Source organism: Mytilus californianus, unplaced genomic scaffold (genome assembly GCF_021869535.1).
Source record: "Mytilus californianus isolate M0D057914Y unplaced genomic scaffold, xbMytCali1.0.p SCAF_4, whole genome shotgun sequence".
NCBI classification, from domain to species: domain Eukaryota; kingdom Metazoa; phylum Mollusca; class Bivalvia; order Mytilida; family Mytilidae; genus Mytilus; species Mytilus californianus.
Genome location: NW_026262690.1, coordinates 85,713,400 through 85,736,385, shown reverse-complemented (window position 1 = coordinate 85,736,385; position 22,986 = coordinate 85,713,400). Strand labels below are relative to the sequence as shown.

The 22,986-nt window shown below is 31.9% G+C and overlaps 1 long non-coding RNA gene across 1 annotated transcript; it reads right to left on the bottom strand.

The window, feature by feature from the left end:
• Nucleotides 1–9,589: 9,589 nt before the first annotated feature.
• LOC127738797 (uncharacterized) lies at nt 9,590–18,537 on the bottom strand. Its single transcript, XR_008000168.1, has 3 exons — nt 18,383–18,537; nt 16,167–17,169; nt 9,590–10,085 (listed from the first exon to the last, which is right to left on the bottom strand). It is a non-coding gene; the product is annotated as an uncharacterized LOC127738797 (long non-coding RNA).
• Nucleotides 18,538–22,986: the final 4,449 nt, after the last annotated feature.

Here is a 22,986-nt window from a genome sequence, read left to right as displayed (position 1 = left end):
CATATAAAGAACAGTTTGTTTTCTATTATGTTATGGGCACCTTGTGATTTACCAAACCAAAATTATTTCTTTATACCGTCAAAAGTATGTTCAATAAAGAAAAAATATGGAAAGAAAAACAAACAAAAACTAAAATTCGAAGGAAACAGAAAACACTAAGAGAAGAAAGGCGAAAAGCATGTTATTGACTTATCTTTTTATGAATGCAAAATAATGTTTTAAGACCTTTAACATTTCTTTAGTGATGTCGGGAGCAGAACTACGGGAAAACTAAGTAAATGTTAACCACATAACAATATATAAACAATCTTATTTTCATAATTCTCAAAATTGTTCATCATCAAAATTTAAGATACTACCCGTCTCCATACCAAATACCATTATAGAGTTTGTTTATCTAGATAATGAATTTTGTTGTGGCGAAGTTATTTCTGTATAATGAAAGTGGTGGATATAAAACTATGTTAAGATGGTATCTCTTACAGCTTAAGGTATGATACTTACAAAAGTATCAATATCCTACATTTCATATTTATTAAAAGTCTTTATAAAGATGGAAATCTTGAATACTGATCTGAAAGTGACGGATACGTGGTGGATTTTATATAAAAGAGGGACGGAAGATACCAGAGGGACAGTCAAACTCATAGATCGAAAACAAACTGACAACGCCATGGCCAAAAATAAAAAGACAAACAGACAAATAATAGTACAGATGACACAACATAGAAAACTAAAGACTAAGCAACACGAACCCGACCAAAAACTGGGGGTGATCTCAGGTGCTCAGGAAGGGTAAGCAGATCCTGCTCCACATGTGGCACCCGTCGTGTTGCTTATGTAATTACAAATCCGGTAAAATATTATTATGTTATAAATAAGTCAATAACATCAAATTGCCTAACAGCTTATTTATGATTTATGTATAAATAGAAATGTACTTAATGACGAAGGCGTGATGAAATCCAGTACAGAAAGTTCCTTGTAATATATTTATCAAACACATTTTCATACTCTGGTATCTTTCCCAAAATCTGACATCAACAAACAAACCTTTTTATAACTTACTACGTGTACAGCTGGGCATTTAGAGGTATCAGTTTGGAATCCAAACTGTCGGTATACAAGGTCGGGTTTGGATTTGATTAATTACGGACGTAATAAAAATATTTATGTCTATGGTTTCATTGCATTATTGTTACTACAACGCATTTCGATGTATGTAATTTATTAAAATATAACTTACAAAACCTTTTTATTCCACTTGGACGTAATACCATCTTTTAGTGACTGCCATGCTTCTTTTGTGAAAAGCACTTTTTTTCCTCGAAATATCATGTTATGTTTTCGTCCAAAAAATTCGTCGGAAAGATATGATGTTGTATTGAATGTCCATTTTACAAATCGTTATGGATATATTCCCGTTGTCTTACTTCTTATCAGATGTTCTATAATGATTATGACTTACTACCGGCTTTTAAATTACCTTTGAACAATATGACGAGTGCTGCATGCAGAGCAGGAAATGATTATCTTTCCAGCGCATCTGATTTCACTTTCGGTTTTGTGGGAATTCGCTTTGTTCGTGCTTAAGTTTTCAGTGTTTTCTATGTTAAACTTTGTGTTTTATTTTTCTTTCCACTCCTTTTGTTTTCTTATCCTGGTATGTTTTCCTGGGGTTGTCCTGTTTTTTGGTTGTGTTTTGGTATACATCTGGCCTTGGTGTTTTGTAGGAGGAGAATTTTAAAAATGTCAGCCAGTTAAAATTAAATAGTGTACGTGGTCTTGATATGTGTTGCCCAATCAGAGTCAAATCAAGTAATTGTACAGAATTATTCTTACATTTTCCCAACAAAGTTACAAATAATGTAGCCCTCAACTTTAAGGTGACGTTTTCAAAAATTTAAATAAATCAAAAATGAGCATTGCCAAAGGCAGCTATTGTTGTTCTTAGATCAGGATAATATGAGGATGGCCTACACATCAGTCCTAAAAAGTACTGATTATTTACATTGTATTTTCAAAAGGATTATTTTCTATATTTCAACCGATCAGAAACAAAATTACCTGGTACGTTCGTATTTTTTGTCAAATTGGCGCAAAAAGGGAAATTGATACGGGCACAACGCACTTTAAGTTTATAGGTATACAAGTCAAAATGCCACGTAGCTTTTACGGAGAAGATTTATCTTTTTTTCCAATTCAGAAACAAGAATAATCTCCATACGTAATTAAACCGAATGTCATTTTAAAAAAGAGGGGTCCATGAACTCGTTTTCAAGTTAAATCAGTCTGAATGATAAAAATCAGTCGAGAAATGCATCTTTTCCCAACATGTCACAGTTTGACGTCGCGAAAATGACATTTTACGTTTGCAACGTCATTACCTCCCCTGTAACTGTATCGTATGCCCTTAACACGGTGACCTTTAGTCGTTAACTTCTATGTCATTTGAGTTGTCTCATGGAGATTTGTCTCATTGGCAGTCATACCACATCTTCTTATTTTTATATTGTATTTCAAGACGCAATTTACCAGTTAGTGGATCATACTTAATTCTAACAGAACACAGAGCAAACATGTGAAAACTTTGCTACTCTCATACAAATGTATCTTTTACTATTGCAATATTGTGATTCTGAACGTTGTCTGAAAAATAACCACAGAGTAAACGTTTACTTCCAAAAAAAACATATACCGTCTATATATTTTTACCCTTTCAAATATTCTAAACATATCTAAATATTTTTGACATTTTATTGACTGTGTGGTTATTTTCTTTAGAATTTCTGTTTTAATCCTGTTTTCAAGCAAAAAGTGATTATTTCGGGAATATTAACCTGGTTTTTTTAACAGATGAGAAAAACGAGGTCTGCAATACATCAGTAGACATGAATAAAAAAGTTCTGGCAGAGAAAGCTTTTGTACCCAAGGATTCTACATGAACAGATGGTCGGCCATGGTAATTTAGCTGCATATTAGGAAAACACTCTTCCAAAGGTCTATGAAATAGTTTGTTACTATAATTGTTAGTGAATATTGACTATGGAACTATAATCAAAAAGAGGAGGGGAGTATGCTGGCATGGTAAGAATAAAAAACAAATCCTTTTGCCGTAGACATGATGAAAAGAAATATTCTGATATATGAAAAAACTGGATATAATTATGATCAAAATCGAAAATAATGTTTCACGGGACAAATAAATTAGCTGGCCTAGCAACAAGTGAAAATAAATATTCCGTCCATTAAAAATCCTCCTCCTCACAGAAAATCAAATTCTCGTCCCTTTATGAAGAATTATAATTTTGCTTGGCAAACTTGTGGTCTCGGTCGTATGATTAAATTCTTTTCTTGACGTGGGCACGGAAATTTGTATCATACGTTTCTTGTTTTTCTTTTTTCGCTATATCATATTTTTTTAAATCTAAATTTAGCTTATCATATGAACAATTATGAATTCATAAAAAAAGATATAAAGAATAACTGTTAAATAATTCAGTAAAAGTAGAAATACAATATTTCCTGTATTATCTTGGAATATTGATAACTCATAATTTTTACAGTTTTTTTTAGACTTGAACATTTTAAATGCAGGAACTTGTTTTATATGTATATAATAGTGTCTCATAAGTCTTTATAGGCTGGGTGTTGATCTTTTTTTTTATGTGATTGTACTTGTAAATATTGTACTGTTGTGTAAGATCAATACGTGACACTTTAATAAAATAAATTTATCTATCTTATCTTATCTATATGTGCTAATACAACTTTGTGATAAATGCACTGACAAAGGTGAGTTGATAGATCTATTGCAAGTGCACTTTATTGGACCAATATTCTAAATAATTAATTGGGAAATAAAATTAAAAAGTCAAACAAAACATAAATGTATATATTTAAGCAATTTATGAATATTTTTTTCATTGTGATTTTATCGTTTCAATTTATTTTGGTTTAATATGCGAGTATTGTTTAAATTTATATTAGAAAAGGTTAATTTTAAACAATAAATATAATAAAATGCGTACAATTAGTACAGATAAATGTGCGCTGAAATAGTCAGATCGCAATAGCTCCGATATGGAACAAATATCTCTTCAGTGATGCTCGTGGCCAAAATATTTAAAAATCCGAATATTTTTCAAAATTGAAGAGCTGATAAAATCTAGAAGGACAAAATTTATAACCAAAGCCGGAAAGGAATCAGAGCTTTGCATAAGGGAGATATGTTCATTTATTCAAATTTCAATAACACATTTTCCGTATTTTCAAAACTATCATTCACTTCGAAAAAGAGAAGATATAATTGTTAAACAGAATAAAGGGTGATTCTTATGAAAAATGTATACAGAAAAGGATTGGTAATATTCGCAAGATCTTAAACAAAAAAGCAAGAAGTATATCAAGCTCTGTTTTAATCTGAAAAAACATGGGTTTCTAAAAGAGAGGCGATAGATTCCAAAGGGACATGGTTGCAGTTACAGTCTGAACTAGTTGCCAAGTGTTTGAGATTAAATTTTCCTGTAAAACTCAGAAAAATAAACTGACAACGCCATCGTTGACTGTTTATAAGATTGATTGATTGTTGGTTGCTTGACATCCAGTGGCAAATATTACATGTATGTTCAGGACGAAGACTGTACATAAGACTTAACTGTATCATAGAAAAGAGTGATACCTAAAGATATGGGTGAAGTTATAGACTCACAAGAAACCAAACTGTGTAATAAGTACTATACATTGCCAATAAATTATATTTGAACATCAACGCATAATTGATTCATTGAGTGATACTTGCTTAACGTCCAGTAGTAAATATTTCGTGTAAATCAGGGACAAGAATGAATTAAACAATTAATAAAATAGGTAGGTTCATCATGTTAGATAGAACGGAATTTAATGGTGGACATGTTCGATAGAAGCAGACATTTTGCTTTGTAACAGGTCACATTAAGACCCCTCTGAGGGTTGTTCAAGTATTTCTTTAATGTGCAGAATGTGGAAACTCTCACTAAAAGACTGTCAAGAGGAATATGATGTCATGTCCACATTTTGAGCGGACTTGGTTGCGTATTCATACATCCCGCACAGCCAAACGGACGCTCATCTTTTGGAAAGGGTTTTACTTCCGGACTTAAAAATTTCAGTAGTATTTATATTTCATTATCTCAGTCAACCCTTGGGAATCTCAAAATTGTAATATTTAACCTGATTCAAGAAGTAAATCCTCATCAATACATCTTGTGCTCGATTATTTTTGAACGTGTACTTATATAAAAACAGAATATATATATATATATATATATATATGTATCTGTTTGTAGTCCGTTCCAACTGTTTATATATTTAAAGAATTAGACTTATCACCGGGTTTGTACTTACATGAGCAACACGATGTGGAGCAGGATCTGCTCACCCTTCCGGAGCACCTGGGATCACCTCTAGATTTTTGGTGCGGTTCGTGTAGCTCTATCTTTTTTGTAAACTGTTTTTTGTATTTTTTCGTTTTTCGTTTTTTGCCATGGCATTGTCAGTTCGTTTTCGACTTATGATTTTGACTGTCCCTTTGTTATATACCACCTCTCTTTTGTAGATGTTTGGTATCGCACTAACCTGTTTCTTGGTGATTTTTATGAATATACAAGGTAAGTTTCTTTTAATAATATCTTATTTGGTAAAATATTATAGAAAAAATGCTATGGGGTATCCATGCATGACACAAAATCAGTACATGCACAGCAAAGAAACACAAAAAGCCAAGGAAAAGCGCTTGTATTGCTATTCTTCGTGTCAAAGTCACAGTGAGGCCTTCAACATGGAGGAAAAAATCTCTCATCTCACTGCACGGTTTACGATGGCCCCTAGCACTGGTTAGAGTGTAATTTGCAAAACAATTCGGATAGACTTTGTAAGATGTAACACCATCAAATCGGGCCCGGTCAAAAAGACCTTACTGGAAAGTAGTACATATTTTTAAACAAAATATTTCGCCTAAACGTTTGTATTTAGAAAAAAATGTGCAACATGCAAGAAAATTACTTAATAATCCAATATAAAAAAACAATACTTTACATTGCTATCAGAATATAATATGTACTAAAGCAGTAAAAACGACAATACTACTAGCTGCATAGAAGTTTTGCATTTAATGACAGATTTGTTATAGTCTCTAACAATTTATGTATACTAACTTTAACTCGCATTTGACAAATATTTGAAAAGAAACAGTAATTTTTATCAGAATTTGAATGAACATTCCTCCGAAAAGAAATCGCTAAGTAATGTTTTGTGTTGTTATTAGTTTTTCACGATATTACAGATATTTCCAGTGCAGTAAATTATTTGGACACTTTTGGTGATCAGTTAAAAGATCGTGTGTCTATTTCCACTGCAAGATAAATGTTTAAATATGACTGGATTTACCGAAAGAGCTGTAATGAATAGTGTAAATGTTTAAAAAGATATCTGATATATAAGATTGAGTATATATCAAAATAGATATAATTTTCAATAAGACAACTGTCCATCAAAAAACATGATAGCAAGAATGTAAAACATTTCAGGTCAACAACGAGCAAAACTCATATCGTTTAGTACTCATACCACATCTTCTTATATCTATATTAAAGAAAGAAAAAGCCACTGGATTACAGGTTTCTAACTCTGGACAGGCACATTGTTTTTAGGATAGATACCAGGTTACGAGAGTTGGAGATTTGGCGGGAGTGAAAACGCATGTGAAATACATTGGAACTCAACCAGATATATATCAGAGGATATTTTGTAAGTTAGTAGTTATAGATAGTTGTGTGTTTGCAATATTGGCGTATCTATTTGGTGATTATACTCGGAAATCACATCAATACATAGGCATACAATGACAAACCACAGTTTGAGAATGATACAAGAAAAGAAATTAGGAGAAGAAAACGATTTCATTAAAAATCTTTACCAAAATTTTGATAAAAAACAGATATACAAAGCATTAGGAATATATTGAATAATTTGAAAAAAGCTATAAAAGAAAAATTCGAAAGAAACTTGAATAATATCAACTTAAACAATGTGACTTACCCAAAACTTATTGGAAAATGCTTATAAATTGTCATTAAAGTTCTTGTGATATACCCTCGTTTAATAATATTGATTGATTTATTGATTTGTGTTAACGCCACTTTCAGCACTATTGTTCTATTTCGTGGCGGTCAGTTTTATTGATGGAGGAAGCAGGAGTGCCCAGAGAGAACCACAGACCTTCGGTAACCTTCGGTAGCCTTCAGTAGGAAAACTGACAATCCTATAGCTAGTCAATTACGATTGTTCACACCATCCACGAAAGGGATTCGAACTAATAACCTCAGTGTTGACAGGCTAGTGATACAGTAGTTCGACTACTAAGACTATTCGGTCACCGAGGCCCCTCGTTTAATAATATTATAATTATTCCTGAAAACAAAGAGAAATGCTATCTTTTGAATAAATATTTTTGTCTGATTTATTCCCTAGAGGGGAGAAGTGTTCCTATCTCTGAAATTTGACCAAGAACCAAGGGCGTGTTTTTTTTGTTCTTCTGTAGTGACCCAGAAGAGGTCCATTTCTCTTTTTTTAAATTGGGAAGGTCTTCCGTCTCTCTTCTACCTCTTCATTTTAAACAGGTAGATTAAACGGCAGAGGCACTAAACAAACATGGCGCAGTTTAGTATAAAGACATTAATAATTTATGAATGCAGATATAATAGAACGTTAGCTTCGTGATAAACTTTTTATGATACGGCAGCTTTAGTAGGACATCCCTGTGATAAGCTGTATAAATAATAGAACTACACGGACAATAACAGTAAGGGACGACTATTTGATATTCTGGGGGGGGGGGGAGGGGGGGAGGGTGCAGGAGGATTTTTTGCGGATTTATTATTCATTATAATCTGTCGCTAAGCATGCCTATTTTTGTCAGCTCTTACCAGGCCACCGTATTCATATTCAAATTCCTACTGTCCCCCACCCCGCCCTAAAAAGAAAAATATCAAATGGTTTTCCCCTTATTTAACACGAGTTTAAATTGATCGATTGTTGGTTGGTTATTTTTAACGTCCAGTTACAATTATTTCATGCATGTTCAGAATAAAGGAGTTAAAAAGTCAGGTATATTATATAAAATAAGGAGATGTGGTATGATTGCCAATGAGGCAACTATCCACCGGAGTTCAAATGAAGTGGATGTAAGCAATTATAGGTAACCGTACGGCCTTCAACAATGACAAAAACCCATACCGTATAGTCGGCTATAAAAGGCCCCCCAACATGAAAAATATGAAACAATTCAAACGAAAAAACTAACGGCCTATAGCTTATTATATATAACAAATCGGTTAAAAAAAATCAAATATTAGTCGGCAGACATGAACCAACGACAACCACTGAACTACAGGCTCCTGACTTGAGACAGGCACATAAAAAAGTATGGCAGGGTTAAACATGTTTGTGAGCGCTAAACCCTCCTTTAAACTTGGACAGTGGTGTAACAGTACAACATAAGAACAAACTGTAAAAATCAGTTGCAATTAGAAATAAAATAATAATTAGTATCAGCAGATTTTCTTCAAGGACCACCAGGGAAAAAAGATTGTGAGAACTCTGCGATATCTTTTATATACAAAAATAATCCAGTTTGGTTACTTTAAAAAAATTTGATAGACAAGATGTCATTTTCGATCATATACCAGAAAAACATAGATACATTCTTGTACAGTTTAAGATTATTCCTGAAAATCAAATGGTCGGAGCTTTAAGTCGGATTTGTTAAGCTAAATTAAGTTGGGAAAGCATAAAGAAAAAATGTCACGAACACAGCGATTTCGTCCAACCAAGTTTCTTTGTTTTACACTTCTCATATAATTACATCAATACCAAAACAGAGAACACTATTACAGTCATGTCTACCGAATGAACTGACGTAACTAAATTTTCTAATAAATCATCGTAAACTTCATTTATGTCATCCAACATAAAATAAATCTGCTATATTCGACGTCAAATTGAATTTGTGTTTTATTTCTTCTTCTACAGAATATCTCCAGAAGAGGTCCAGATTCATTTTTTTTTTGGACTCTTCACCAGAAGAAATTCTGGAGATGTACAGAAGAGACCATTAAAACACGCCCCAATACTTAAATATAACTTAGTAATTGAAACAGATGAAATATTTGAAAAAATCAAAATTTTATATCCTAACAAGGCATCTGGTCCTGCTGTCATAAGCCATGAAATGTTGAAAGTTTCTTCTGAAAAAGTAGCAATTCCTTAAGAAATAAAATTTTCTAATTAGTACCCGAAACAATGCAAATTTCCAACCAGCTGGAAGGTTGCAAATGAGATTGTGTCTTCAAAAAATGGTTGGTGGTTTTTATCAATGTTCAACGGAGTTTATTTATCACCAAGCGCTCTGATAAATCGCGTGTACGGCTTATAATATTGTGGTTTCCATACGCGCATGCAAAACGTTAGGTATATGTTTTCTTCAGAAAAGAATATTTCCTATTTAGAAAGATTACAAATGTTATTATTTTGAATTCTTGAAGTGTTTTAATTTTTTGGTGAACCTTACAGAAAATGTTCACTTATTCTGACAACATTATTCAAGAGTTAGCACCAGGTTGGTGAGAATTAATACTGTAATATAAAGTACAAGTGGCTTTACTTATCGTTATACCGAAGGTTGTCCGCCGATTTTCTGATTTTCTGTCTGCTTCGATAACAGTATCATTCCAGCACATGTCCCCCAGGTCACGTGACTTTTCGTATCAATCTACTTCCGCAATGGTTCGTCCATTTTATTACGTTTCAGAAATAAGCTAATGGTTGTACTTTCACCAACAGGAATTAAAAGGCCGTCTATTTTGTCGGATACATGGTCCGGATGTCTTACACCAATAATTTCTAAGTCAGTGATATTTAAGCATTTTTGTGCTTTGCGCAGTGCTACGTGATGTTTATTGAATGCTCCTTGTACTTTTAAGATACCGATTGCCAATTTTTCTTCTTTGAGGGAGTTCGTTGGCATTGAATATGGCATCCTATAATATCTATAAAAGACAAGTAGTCATTTATCATCTCAAAGTGAACAGGGCTAATTAACTGGACTTTTTAGATGTTTAGATCTATAATTCCTGTTAAGATTTTATAACAGTTTTAGCTCTGTTTGATGTACTTCAAAATCATAAATTAAAAGGGTTATTATGTATAGATTAAGTGCTTTTAATTCTTTCATTTTAAAAGATCTAAAAGATGAGACAAAATTTATCGAACAAGGTAAAGTGAAGAGAAAAACGTAATATTTTTTTCATAATATACCTCCCCCTTATTTATCAACTGTATTCGACGACAAATGATGAACGAAGTCTATTGATATGAATCTTATTTATTTTTATGCACATACTTAAAATATGAACCGCATTAAATCGTTCTCGAAATAGTTCCTAAACAGGAATAAATATTTTAAAAAATCCTTATTAATTCCATTTAGCAAAAATTGATCCAAATCTTATCTTTGTTTATTCGAGTTTCTAAAATTTTCATTCATTTTGTCCCCAGAAATTACCAAAAAAATTGTTCAAAAAGGTTTCATGTTTAGAGAGGAGCCTTTCTCCCGTCCCGAACACTTTTGCAACCTTTATTTTATTTCATAATTCGAAGCAATCATTTACATTTTTTTTGTAATCGCCTTTGTAAGTTACATACATTCATGATGTTGATATTAATGGAGATGCTGTTTGTACATATTAATAGGGATATGGTTGTCCGAAGGATTTTTATGAACAGTTTGTGAGTCAGCGGCCTAGTTACATATCAATATCTCTAGAAAAATTAGTTTAATCCTTAGTATACTTTTATTAATTTTATTAGGACTTGCCCTGCGCCATATATGTGACCGTGACTGAGAAAATGGGTCCAGATGAGATTTATACATATTTTCAGTTTTTTGCATTTTTTTCAATGCTACTAACGTGCTTACCATAAATACAAAATTTTATGATGATATCTCAACTGGTTTCGAAAATACAGCTTGTTCATATTCGACATGCATTTGGGTACATAATACATAATCAGAAAAATATGGAAATTCAAACAAAATTCTGACTAATTATTTTCTTTGGTAATTGGAATGTTGGCAATGTGTTCCACCTCAATATTGTATTATATTTAAATACGCCAGAATTGAATATCTATATTGATGACCAAAATCTGGTTTTTGTGGAATATGTATGTGTTAAATAAGTGGTTTCGACGGAAACAAAGCAATCAATATTTTAAAACTTTTTTTCATATTCTCCAAATGTCTTAAATTTTACATATATTTTATGTGTTGTTTCTGGCTGTAATGTACTGTCTTCATGTCATTGTCCCTAAAGCTGTATTTTTTTTTCACAATGGTACTTTCAAGTTAAGTGTACTGTTTTAAGTTTTGGTTGGTTTCCAATGAGTTGCTTTTCGTTATAGTATGTTTTGAATGTGTGTTTTTTATGTGGTATATTAAAATAATGTATCAAAACTTCAATCGGATTTTTCCCCGAAATTAAATGAAATAATAACTTGAACTTTGCATTGCTATTGAAAATGTCTGTACCAAGTGCAGAATATACCAGTTCTCTGCCATGTGGTCAATATATCAACAACTAACAATTTTTTGATTTTGTTGGTGACATTAGCTTTGAGAATTTAATATTTCCAAATTTTAAGAAAAAATAGAATAGTTGACAAAACAAACTTTAGTATTTTATTTCATAAAAAGCTCTGATCTTGATGGACATTAGCGTTTATTAGATTCTCCTTCATCGGTCAAATCAACCACAGTTATAGCTGCAATGGTTGGTTTTGGACAGACTATGTCATTACTAGTTTCATTATAGCAATATTCCCGGATTTAATACAGATACTATGGTCTTGCTACATTTTATCCTTTGTGTGTAAGTTGTTTGGCATAATAGATGGTGGAATTATAGTGTTCTTCTTTATAAACATATTGATGATAATAGGTTATGAGTCACATGATTCTTTACATGATATTATGATAATACACATATGTGTTTTGATGAATCAACAATAAAATGGTGACATGTAATTATATGCTGCAGTGTTAAAATATTGCTGAAGGTATTGGTTCCAATTTTAATATATGACAGGTTTCTCCATATAAAAAAAGGCAACAGTAGTATACCGCTGTTCGAAACTCATAAATCGATAAAGATAAAAACAAATCCGGGTTACAAACTAAAACTGAGGGAAACGCATTAAATATAAGAGGAGAACAACGACACAACAAAAACACAACATTAAAATGTAACACACACAGAAACGAACTATTATAGAACAATGGCCGTTTTCCTGACTTGGTACAGGACATTTTAAGAAAAAAATGGTGGGTTGAACCTGGTTTTGTGGCATGCCAAACTTCACGCTTTTATGGCAACGTCAAACACAACACCAAAACGACAACATCACATGACAAGACCACAATACAAAAAAAATGGAAGAACATATAGGACAAAGAAACACACGAATAATAGCTAACAAAAGGTACTAGGCTTAAAATTTAACACGCCAGACGTGCGTCTCGTCCACACAAGACAAACCAGTGACGCTCAGATGAAAAAAGTTTGAAAGCCAAACAAGTACAAAGCTGAAGAGCACCGAGGACCAAAACTTCCAAAAAGTTGCCCCTAACACGGCCAGGGTTTTCTGCCTGGGACAAGAACATTCTTATTATTTAGAATAATTTATAATTTTGCAAACAGTAAATTTTATAAAATGACTATATAATAGATATACATGATAAAACCGAAGTGGGGACTAACTACAGAATAAAAACGGATACATTACATAAAACAACTTAATCCAACACATAAAAATACACAGCCGAGTTAGCCAAAGCCTCAACGCACAAAGTGACGTCACATTTGAAATTCTAAAAAAACACACAAAGTGACGTCACATTTGAATTTGTAAAAATATTTCCCAAAAATAAGATAGGATTAGGATTGATTCAATATTAGATTTGTAATACTGACATTACATTTATTAATAACAATGAAAATTACAATACTTATTAATATAAAATTGTGGTAGTAATTAGATAATCAATTGTATTATCTAGCTATGTCGGTGTTTTTTCTGAATCAAACCGTAAACCAAATATATCGTATAAATTTCGTTGAACCAAACTAAAATCTAATAAATGAAGGGAGTGATTAATTATTTTTACCATAACACACGAATATAACAGAAAAGACGTTAAGACATTTGACAAAATCCGACGAGAATAACAAATATAACATCAAAATTAAATACATGAACTTGGGATAGAAAAGTACCGTGACACGTCTTATAGCAATGCGGTTTCACACTCAGCAAAACAGTCACAATCGGGAATAAGTCACGTGCGGTAATCAAAAGATCAGACGACGTAATGACAAACCACAATCTAACACGTGGTAAAAATGTCCTTAATTAGTTTGGACAAAGACACATCGTATGGATCAACCAATTCGTGATGGTGTCCGTAAATTTTACGGAGTGTCATTTTTAATCTGTCCTCCTCATAACTTTGTTGCAGCAGTTTCTGCGTAAGGAGCACACTCCTGTATATAAAGTCCGTATAGTGTGAACAAGCACGAGAATAACGTATCAATTGAGATATGTAAACACCATACGAAGGGGCAGAGGGTATGTTACTGCTGAGAAATGGGAAATTGATAATTGGGAAGTTGAAATCGTCCCGTTTATCATAGATTTTCGTGTGAGGTCGTCCATCTGTTCCAATATTGAGGAAAATATCAAGGTATAAAGCAGTCCTTCTGGTATCAGTAGTATCCCGGACTAACTGGGCAAGATAATGGCTTTTTCTACTGATGACACTATCTGCAATCTGCAAAATAATAAAATACAAATGCTTTTACATCATCAAAAATATTGTACATACAGTATGTTTTAAAAGTAGCCAGAAGAGCCACTACATTCAAAAAGGGTTCAACATGCTTTTTTTCCTGCAATGGATATATAATGCATACATGTATAATCTTTCAATTGAATAATTATATTTATATCGTTAATCAGTGCCACAGTTATAAGACTCATTGACAGAGTCAGGGGTCAAGAGGGAGTGTTAAAGCACCCGCCCCAACACACCCCTTTGATTGCTGAAAAAATCCTGTTTTTCTCCATATATATAAATTATAGTATAAAATCATCCACAACTTTTTATATGTCACACATTTTTTGGGGTAATCTGTAATTGGGAATTACACCCCCTTTAGAAATCCAGGATCCGCCCCTTAACTTAAGGTAGTCTGTAAAAGTAAGCACATTTAGGAATAAGATATGTTATGATGATAACCGAAAATAGTCTTTCTTATCCTTGATACACTTCTTTAAATTCTTTATTGAATTGTCATGATTATGCCAAAATAAGAAAAACTAATGTGAATGTTTTTTGTTTATAATAAATGAACTCATTCTGGTTTTTTATTTAGTATCTATATTAAAATCAAATATTTTAATGAAATAAGAATTATATATAAAAAAATGCTTTTAAGTAAAAAAAAAACTATGCATATAATATTATTGGAATCTACATGTCCTTATAAAAAATCACTTTGAATTTTAGATCATAAACCTTATCTGGTCCTACTTTTTCTTAACTCAGTTGAGAAGTATAATTTTTTAAAAAGACACAATTTTGAAATTAATGTCATTAAATGTACTGCATTGCACTTAGGTGAAAATGTGTTTAAACATGTTAAACATTTTCCTGAAACCTGATAAAAAATGAATATGTACCTTATATAAAAATGAGGAGATGTGGTCTGATTGCCTATGTGACAAGTATCTAATAAAATTAAAATGAAGTCACATTCAGCAATTTAAGGCACTGTACGGCCTTCAACAATGAGGAAAAACCATACTTTATTACTGGCTGTAATAAAAAGCCCAGAGCATAAAAAATTTGAAACAATTCAAACAAGAAAACTAAGAGCTTAATTCATAACAAAACAATTAGGAAAAACAAGTGTGACAAATATGATCATAAGACAACCACTGAACTGCAGGTTACTAACTTTGGAACAATCCCCTCTCCCCAACTTGGGAAGGTGGTGTAACATCCCAACAAATGAACAAACTAAAAAAACAGTAGCAATTGGCCTAACTTCAAAGATCTGTTGGAGGCACACAAAACACTTACATAAGGACAAAAGATAAAAAGAGACAACATACATGTACATGTATATATTAAATTGTGTTGTTTAACTCAACTTTTACTTCTAAACTGAGTTAAAAGGACAGTTTATACGTTGAGTTAAACAAGATGAAATTTTATGACTAAAATAATAAAGCCACTTCATAAATGTGTATATTTTTAAGGACATGTAGATGCTGGTATAATACGCATAAATATGTAGATGCTAGTCATACTATATGCAGTATAATATGCATATTCAGACTATAACATAAAGATGCAGTTTTCAGAGTGGTGCTGTCAGTATTATCTGTCTGGGAATTAAATTCATAGGTGTTGTAAATTTAACTTTAACCATGTTCTTAAACATCTGATGCATTAATTTTTTTAGAAAATATATTTATGATTTGTCAATTTCAGAGAAAACTAGCTATCACACTCTTTTTATACTTATACTAAACTATAGCTACAATGTTGTGCTTTCATCATAAACATGATAAAAAGTCTATATGTACATGCTATAACATCATTATGACATCTGTGCAGTTTGGAAAAAAGGTACATCTAAATTCATAAATGATTTAGTCAATAACATTTTATTAATTTCAATGAGTACATAGATTTCTACAGATGCTTTGCATATTAAAATTGAAAGTAATATTTATCAAAATGAAAGTACAATTTTGAATGCATATAATATACATACATGTATTACATGTATATAATGCTTACATTCTTGTTCTTAATGGATACATGTCATACTTTAGCTGTTGAGAGGGGTACACAACCTGAGTTATCACAAACTTTATTGATTTTACTTAACAATGTTATTTAATAAACATGAAAAACAAGATAAATGTTAGCAGAAAATGTTAAATATTCAAACATGTAATTTAATGTGTTTTAATCTGATTTAATTATTCAATATAATTACCTGTATCTTGGCTGTCACCTTGGAGTTTGGTAAAGTTTTCTTTGCTAGAAGAGCATTAGTCCCTTTTTTCTGTTGCTAGCTGAACATGTCCATGTGTACTGTATTTATCAGGTAAATCAGGTTGTCAGTCCATGGTTCTGACACCACAATTTTTGAAAATCTTTAGACATGTAAGAAAGAGCGTAAACCAACACTTTTGTATTTCACTTCTACGGCATATATTTCATACATTCCCGATTTTCTCCATTTGTTTGTATAAAAATACCATCCTGCATTGACACGACGTCATCAGATTCACATGTTTTAAACAGCGCCAACATCATCGTTTAGATTATCACGTTGAGAACTTTCTATCTGGGCAAAATATATTTCATCAACAATCCGTAATCCTCAATAAACTCTCATAATGTTTATCTGTTTAATAGTTCCGATGCCGATGGGATACTTTAGCAAAATGAAACAAAACTAGCTTCAGACTCTTTCACTTTGTCAACTTTCGTTTTCGGTTAGGGAAGTAACTTATAACATTGAACAGACTAATATACGGTATCGTGCTAAAATAAATGTTGCGGATTTTGATAAAAAAAGACAATTACGAAATACGCACACATGGTAAGCTGTACATTTGATAACATTAGTGAAATAATATTGTTTTAGGCAGCGAACAATAATTTTTGCAGGTGCTCGCCAACGTTAACTTTGCAACGTCATAGTCAAAATTACGTTTTGCCGCATTTGGGCCCTTTTTGTCAGACGTCGTCACAATTATTATGATAGATTTAAGGACTATCATGCATGGGACCATCTTACTAGGAAACTTCCAAGACTTAATCTAAGCTAAGATATTCCTAATCAGGATGGTCTTATGATAATCCTAAGTTATATTTATGATCCTTATGTTTTAAGCATTATCTCTTCTTCTACCATTATCCAGTATGCAGCAGGAGGAACCTGTCCACCAAAAAGACGACGACACAAAGTTATAGACACCAGCCTCCAACTACTGAAAGACAGATACTAACACGGACTTATCAACGTGATAGACTAGTCTGACTCAGCATTCTATCTTCTTCATTTTAATTGAATGACTTTGTGAAATATTGTAATTTGTGACTTAGTGACTTTGTAAATAAAAGGTTTTGTGACTTTGATAATATATAAATGTTTTGTTACTTTTGAAATATATATAAAATGTTGTATTTTTTATCATTATACATATAGTAACCCATATTACTTATTTTTACCTTAGTGCTTTTGTTTTATTTTCTTATGCAATACATGTATAAATTTGATTCATAAGTAATATAAATTGTAATTATAAAGAAAACTTTAGCATAGATTGATGTATTTATATCATAATCATTTATATACTGACCAATTATTAAGACACTTTTATATAAATGAATGCCATTATTTTATTATTAGTCATGTTAGTTTTCTGTTAAATGAATAGATTGAATTGATATTTGATTATTGTGAAAAAAATATTTGATTTATATATTATTTATCTATTCAAATAAAAGTGGAACTACAAAATGAAAAATACCTGAATATATAGAAAACACAGATAAACTATGTACCTATAAAGTTGGAACAGACTATACAATTGTATGCTCATTAAACCTTTTGGTTTTTTTTGTTTTCTCAACTAATAGATAATTGGTATAATTAAATGTGGGCAAACCAGTAGTAAACCCCTTATTTTTCTAGGAAAGAAATCATGTAAACAATGGAGTTTTTAATTTTTATGTTTTAATAATTTGTTTAACAGTTTTGCATTAATCTTTTGATAAAATTTATGTCCCCAGACTAAATTTCATAGGAATTCATGTCCATGTCATAAATATCCCTAGGTAAAAAAGTCCTTGTCCTTTATTATAAGGAAAAGAGTGCCAGACATATTTTTCAAGCTATGGACTTATTTTCCTAGGAAAATTTATCCTGGGACTTACATTCCTAGGAAAATTATGTTCATGGACTTGATTACCTAGGAAAAAAGTCCAGGGGACAAAATTTTCTACCGGACCGAATTTACTGTTGATTATAGCACGGTTAGATAGATATTTTGCCTATGCCATGTGCTAATTAATAAATAAACCCCATTTTTTTTATTTTACATTCGTTCGTCAATAAATCATTTACTTTAAAAGAGCATACTTACTTTTTATCATGACGAAATGAGTAATAAATTAAAAGTATAAAACGCAATTTCTTACCTTTTTCGTTTACATAAATTTGAGTTATATAAAGCACTTATATAACTTAACAGTAAACAACACGTTGCATAATTCAATGGCTTCAAATTATTTGTACGACTTTGCCCCCAGCAGAGCTATAGAAAAACAGTACAATAACGGGTGTTACACGGACACTTTTTATTAATAGAGTCACTTGCGCATTCAGTGAGTTCATAGGCTCTTTATCGTACACCTTGTGACATAGTTACCTTGTTTTATAAATATAATTTATATGAAAAGTTTTCAAAAAAATCATAATTATAAAAAAGCTAACTATGTCCCAAAATGCTGAAGTTAAATAAAGTGTCTACGAAGTTACTGACTGCAAGAGTAACTGAAACCATAGAATGTTTCCATGTACAAACATCTCGTGGGTTTGCGTAGCAGTTAAGGTTCCACTAATGTCAAAATATAGGACACTTCGGCCCTGCATTAGATATAACAGTATTCGTCCATACCAATTTTAAACAAATTAAGTCGTCTCGCAGGTATCCAGATTTTTTAGAAAATTAAGTGTTCACCCCAAGAACCGGTTTGGCCACAACATAACAATTTCAAGTTTATTTACAATTTACACAGTGTGTATATGTTAAGTATGTTTAAATGAACATATGTTCTCATAGTTTAGGACTTTACTCATTATAGGTTGAAAAATACAGGCAAAGTTTAGATGTTTATGAAGTGTCCTATATTTTGACTTTAGTGGAACCTTAAGCTGAAATCTTTTAAATCGTCTAAATCGAACTAGACGGAGGATTTCCCCTTTTCTCTTCAATTTCAATGAATTTGCTTAAGTCGAATTGTGATAGCACAAAATCAGTCTCAACGTCAATAAATGTCCACCCATTTGGGATACAGGGATGGAAAATGAAAAAAAAATATTGTGTCACATGATCAATACTTGAGTCTACTCGAATATCACATTACTGTAATGAGCATGAAATTAAACACAAAAAAAAATTGATTTCCAAAATAAGTAGATTAAAAAAATTTAAAACAAGACAAAATATAGTATGTTGATTGAATGTTATTCCCCATAAAACAGAAAAACATCTTTTTTTATATTTATATATTTTGTTCTTTTTTTTATTGATTTTGACAATATTTATACGTGTTGTATATATGTTTGTCTGATTACTCTTTCTTTTTTCATTTCCATACGTCGTTGAATTTTTAAATGTCTTATATCTGTTTCATATTTTTGTTGTTTATTTTCTTTTTTTTTTTGGGGGGGGGGGGTATGAGCCGGGAAAGGGGGCAGTTCCCCCTTTCAAAATGGGGGATGGAGGAGGCAAAACATATTTCTTTGTTTGGCTTTGTTTTTTTGTACGTATGTATGCTTTTTTTTTAGGTGTAGAGGGGTATATATCAATGCAGGGGTGTAGGAGCCGGGAAAGGGGACCATTACCGCATAACTCACTTGTAAAGGTGAGGGGTAAAACTATAATACACCCCCCTCTTTGGCAATTATTTTTATTATTAAAATATAAAATGGCTACGAAAGAGGACATTAACTTATTTCTAGACTATTAGACTATTATGATAGAAAATATAGATTAAAGGTCTTTTGTTTTTTGCTTGTCACTTTAAGAAGTCCCCCTTCTTTCTCAACTTTTCAATCTACTCCTACTTCACTGATATGTATCAAAGGAATACGCAATAATTCCACTTGCACACAGCTGATAGAATTGAGAAGCGCTAGTGTTAACGCAAAATCCCTAATTTATTAAAGACTAAATATCTCAAACATCGTGGTACATAAACCGGTGTGCAAATTATTTGTGTTCAATCTTTTTAATTATGCAACCGTCTTAAATGCAAAAAGTATTACTTTCTAATTAAAAACGTCGTACAAGTCAGATACAAAACAAAAGTAACAAAATAAACGGGATGGTAACAACCAGCCGTATAGTTTTTCTGCACTTTCAGTCAGGTCAAGGTCATCGGCTATCGCCTCGGACTTGACCTGATCACGTGCAGAAAATCTATGGGGCAACGGTTCTAATACATAAACAAGATAATATAAGAGGCTCATTAAGGACATATCCTCAAACTAATTATTTATCTCTCGACAAATCATTGTACTTATATGTCACATAGATTTGTTAAATAATTTTTGTGGGAGTTTAGTTCATACTTGATCTGATATAGGAGGTGTGTGGACAGAAAAAAAATTATGTCGCAGAAACGTGGTAAGAAGTATATGTTAAATAAGATTTTTAATTATTTTTTCACTTTTCTTGGTATAAGAATAGTTTTGATTTTTAAATTACTATTGTTTTCTCTCTCTCTCTCTCTCTCTCTCTCTCTCTCTCTCTCTCTCTCTCTCTCTCTCTCTCGGTTGTTTTTTGTTTTATGTTTTTGTATGGGGGGAGGGGGGCGTTTTTTTCTAAGCGGAGAAATTATTTATTTATCTTTGCCCATCAGTGGCCCTTTATTTGGAATGAAAATATCTTATGACGTTAAAGTAGCTTTTAAAGTGAAGGTTTGGTACCATTAAAACGTTTAAACCCGCTGCATTTGTTTGCACCTGTCCTAATTCAGGAATCTGATGTTCAGTAGTTGTCGTTTGTTGATGTGGTTCATAAGTGTTTCTCGTTTTCACGTTTTTTATATAGATTAGACCGTTGGTTTTCCCGTTTGAATGGTTTTATACTAGTAATTTTTGGGGCTCTTTATAGCTTGCTGTTCGGTGTGAGCTAAGGCTCCGTGTTGAAGACCGTACTTTGACCTATAATGGTTTACTTTTATAAATTTTGACTTGGATGGACAGTTGTCTCATTGGCACTCATACCACATCTTCTTATATCTATTTAAAGGAGACGTGACACGATTTTTTAATTATTTTTGTTTTATTAAATTGATAAATATTAGTCTTAAAACATATTTTGTACAATTTTGCTAGTCAAAACCTGACCAATCGGCATTTTTTAGGTCAAAGAATCCAGCGCTTGTCATAATGAATGATTTTTAATTAGATAACGATCACGTGATCGTGCTTACGTCAATGGTTACAAGCTGGGAAAATGTCTCTTATTGTGGTAACAATCCGATCGGTATTGTCTGAAAGATCGTCGTTGTTGGACTTTTCGCATGAAGAATTAATATCCTTTTCTTGGTTATTTTACACACAATGGCTCAAATTGATGAGGTCAACTGTCTTTGTAGTTTGTCAATAATCGGAAAAAGTGCTTTCAATACCGTCCATAGTGTATCGACTTCGTCATATAGGTTTGTCTGATGAATAAATTTAATAAACCGCTTTCCTCATTTTTTATTTATTCAAATAAAACTACTTTTAATCATGATTCAAAATATAAATTTTATTATTGATGATCAAATTGTTCTTTTTTTCTCTCTGTTACGGTAATGTTATAATTATGTGTGCGCCCGAAGCAGAAAGAAAAGAGAAAAAAAAGATAGTAAAAGGAAAATTATGCGTTCGCAAAGGGTACGTTTTTTGTTTTGCTTTGTTTTGGTTACGGTGATACTTTTAATAGGTATAAACTATCACCAAAAGTTATGCATTGGTTGGAAACCATACATCACGCCAAGGATTTGTATAGTGATAAATCCTTTATCACACTTTTCTGCATTAGGATATTCAATTAACAGTTTTATTACTTTCCCCCTTTTTATGTAAACAATTCAATTCAATATTTTATTTACGTCTCACCTTATGTATAAAATTAAACAATACAAAACATTTAATCGGAGGCTGTTGTATTAGTAATTAAATTTTGACACCTATAGCATACCTGACCAGGTGAAATGTAAGAAGGCACCTGTAGTGTGATTTAGTCGCGTGTTATGTTATTTACCTTGAACTACTGTAGTCTTATGTTGAAATAATTAATATAGTTATATTACACTTCTAAAGTTTGCAATTCCATCCAAACCCTTATAAATCTTATTTCAAATTTAAGGAATTACACAAAGTAAATTCAAGTTCACACATTTCCACCCTTCTCTTCCAAATATCATTTAGCAATCAATTTGTTTATTGCTACCAGCAAAATGCTTGAGTCCAGGAAAATATTCACAACTTAATATTTCTTCAAAAAGGGGTCATTTGAAAAGATGTTAAATTTTCAATCGTACTGAACATGAAAATGTTTACATGTTACATACTTCAGTCTTCGAATACATGAATTATGTATTATTTGTATTTGGCTTTGATCTAGCTTACATTATTTGTGCGTTATCTCTATTGTTTTTACGTTAGTGGTTTGACTGTTTCTGTACTTCGTACCGATCTTTTGAGTTAGACTGGTTTTTATAGTTCTTATGTTATGCTGTAAGACCGCTATCACACGTTTGGAGGGGGGGGTTAGGCGCTCACAAACATATATCCCCGCATCGACACATTGTGAATGTGCCTGTCTCAAATCAGGAGCATGTATATCAGTGGTTCATGTCTGTCAATTTTTTTCTGCGGAAATTATTTTGTTATAAATAAGTTAGTTTTATCGTTTCACATTTTCATGTTGCGAACTTTTATAGCCGAATATACGGTATGAAGTTATAGACTTGCAAGCATACAGGAATATTACTTTTCCATCTCAAGAAGTCAATTAAAAAAA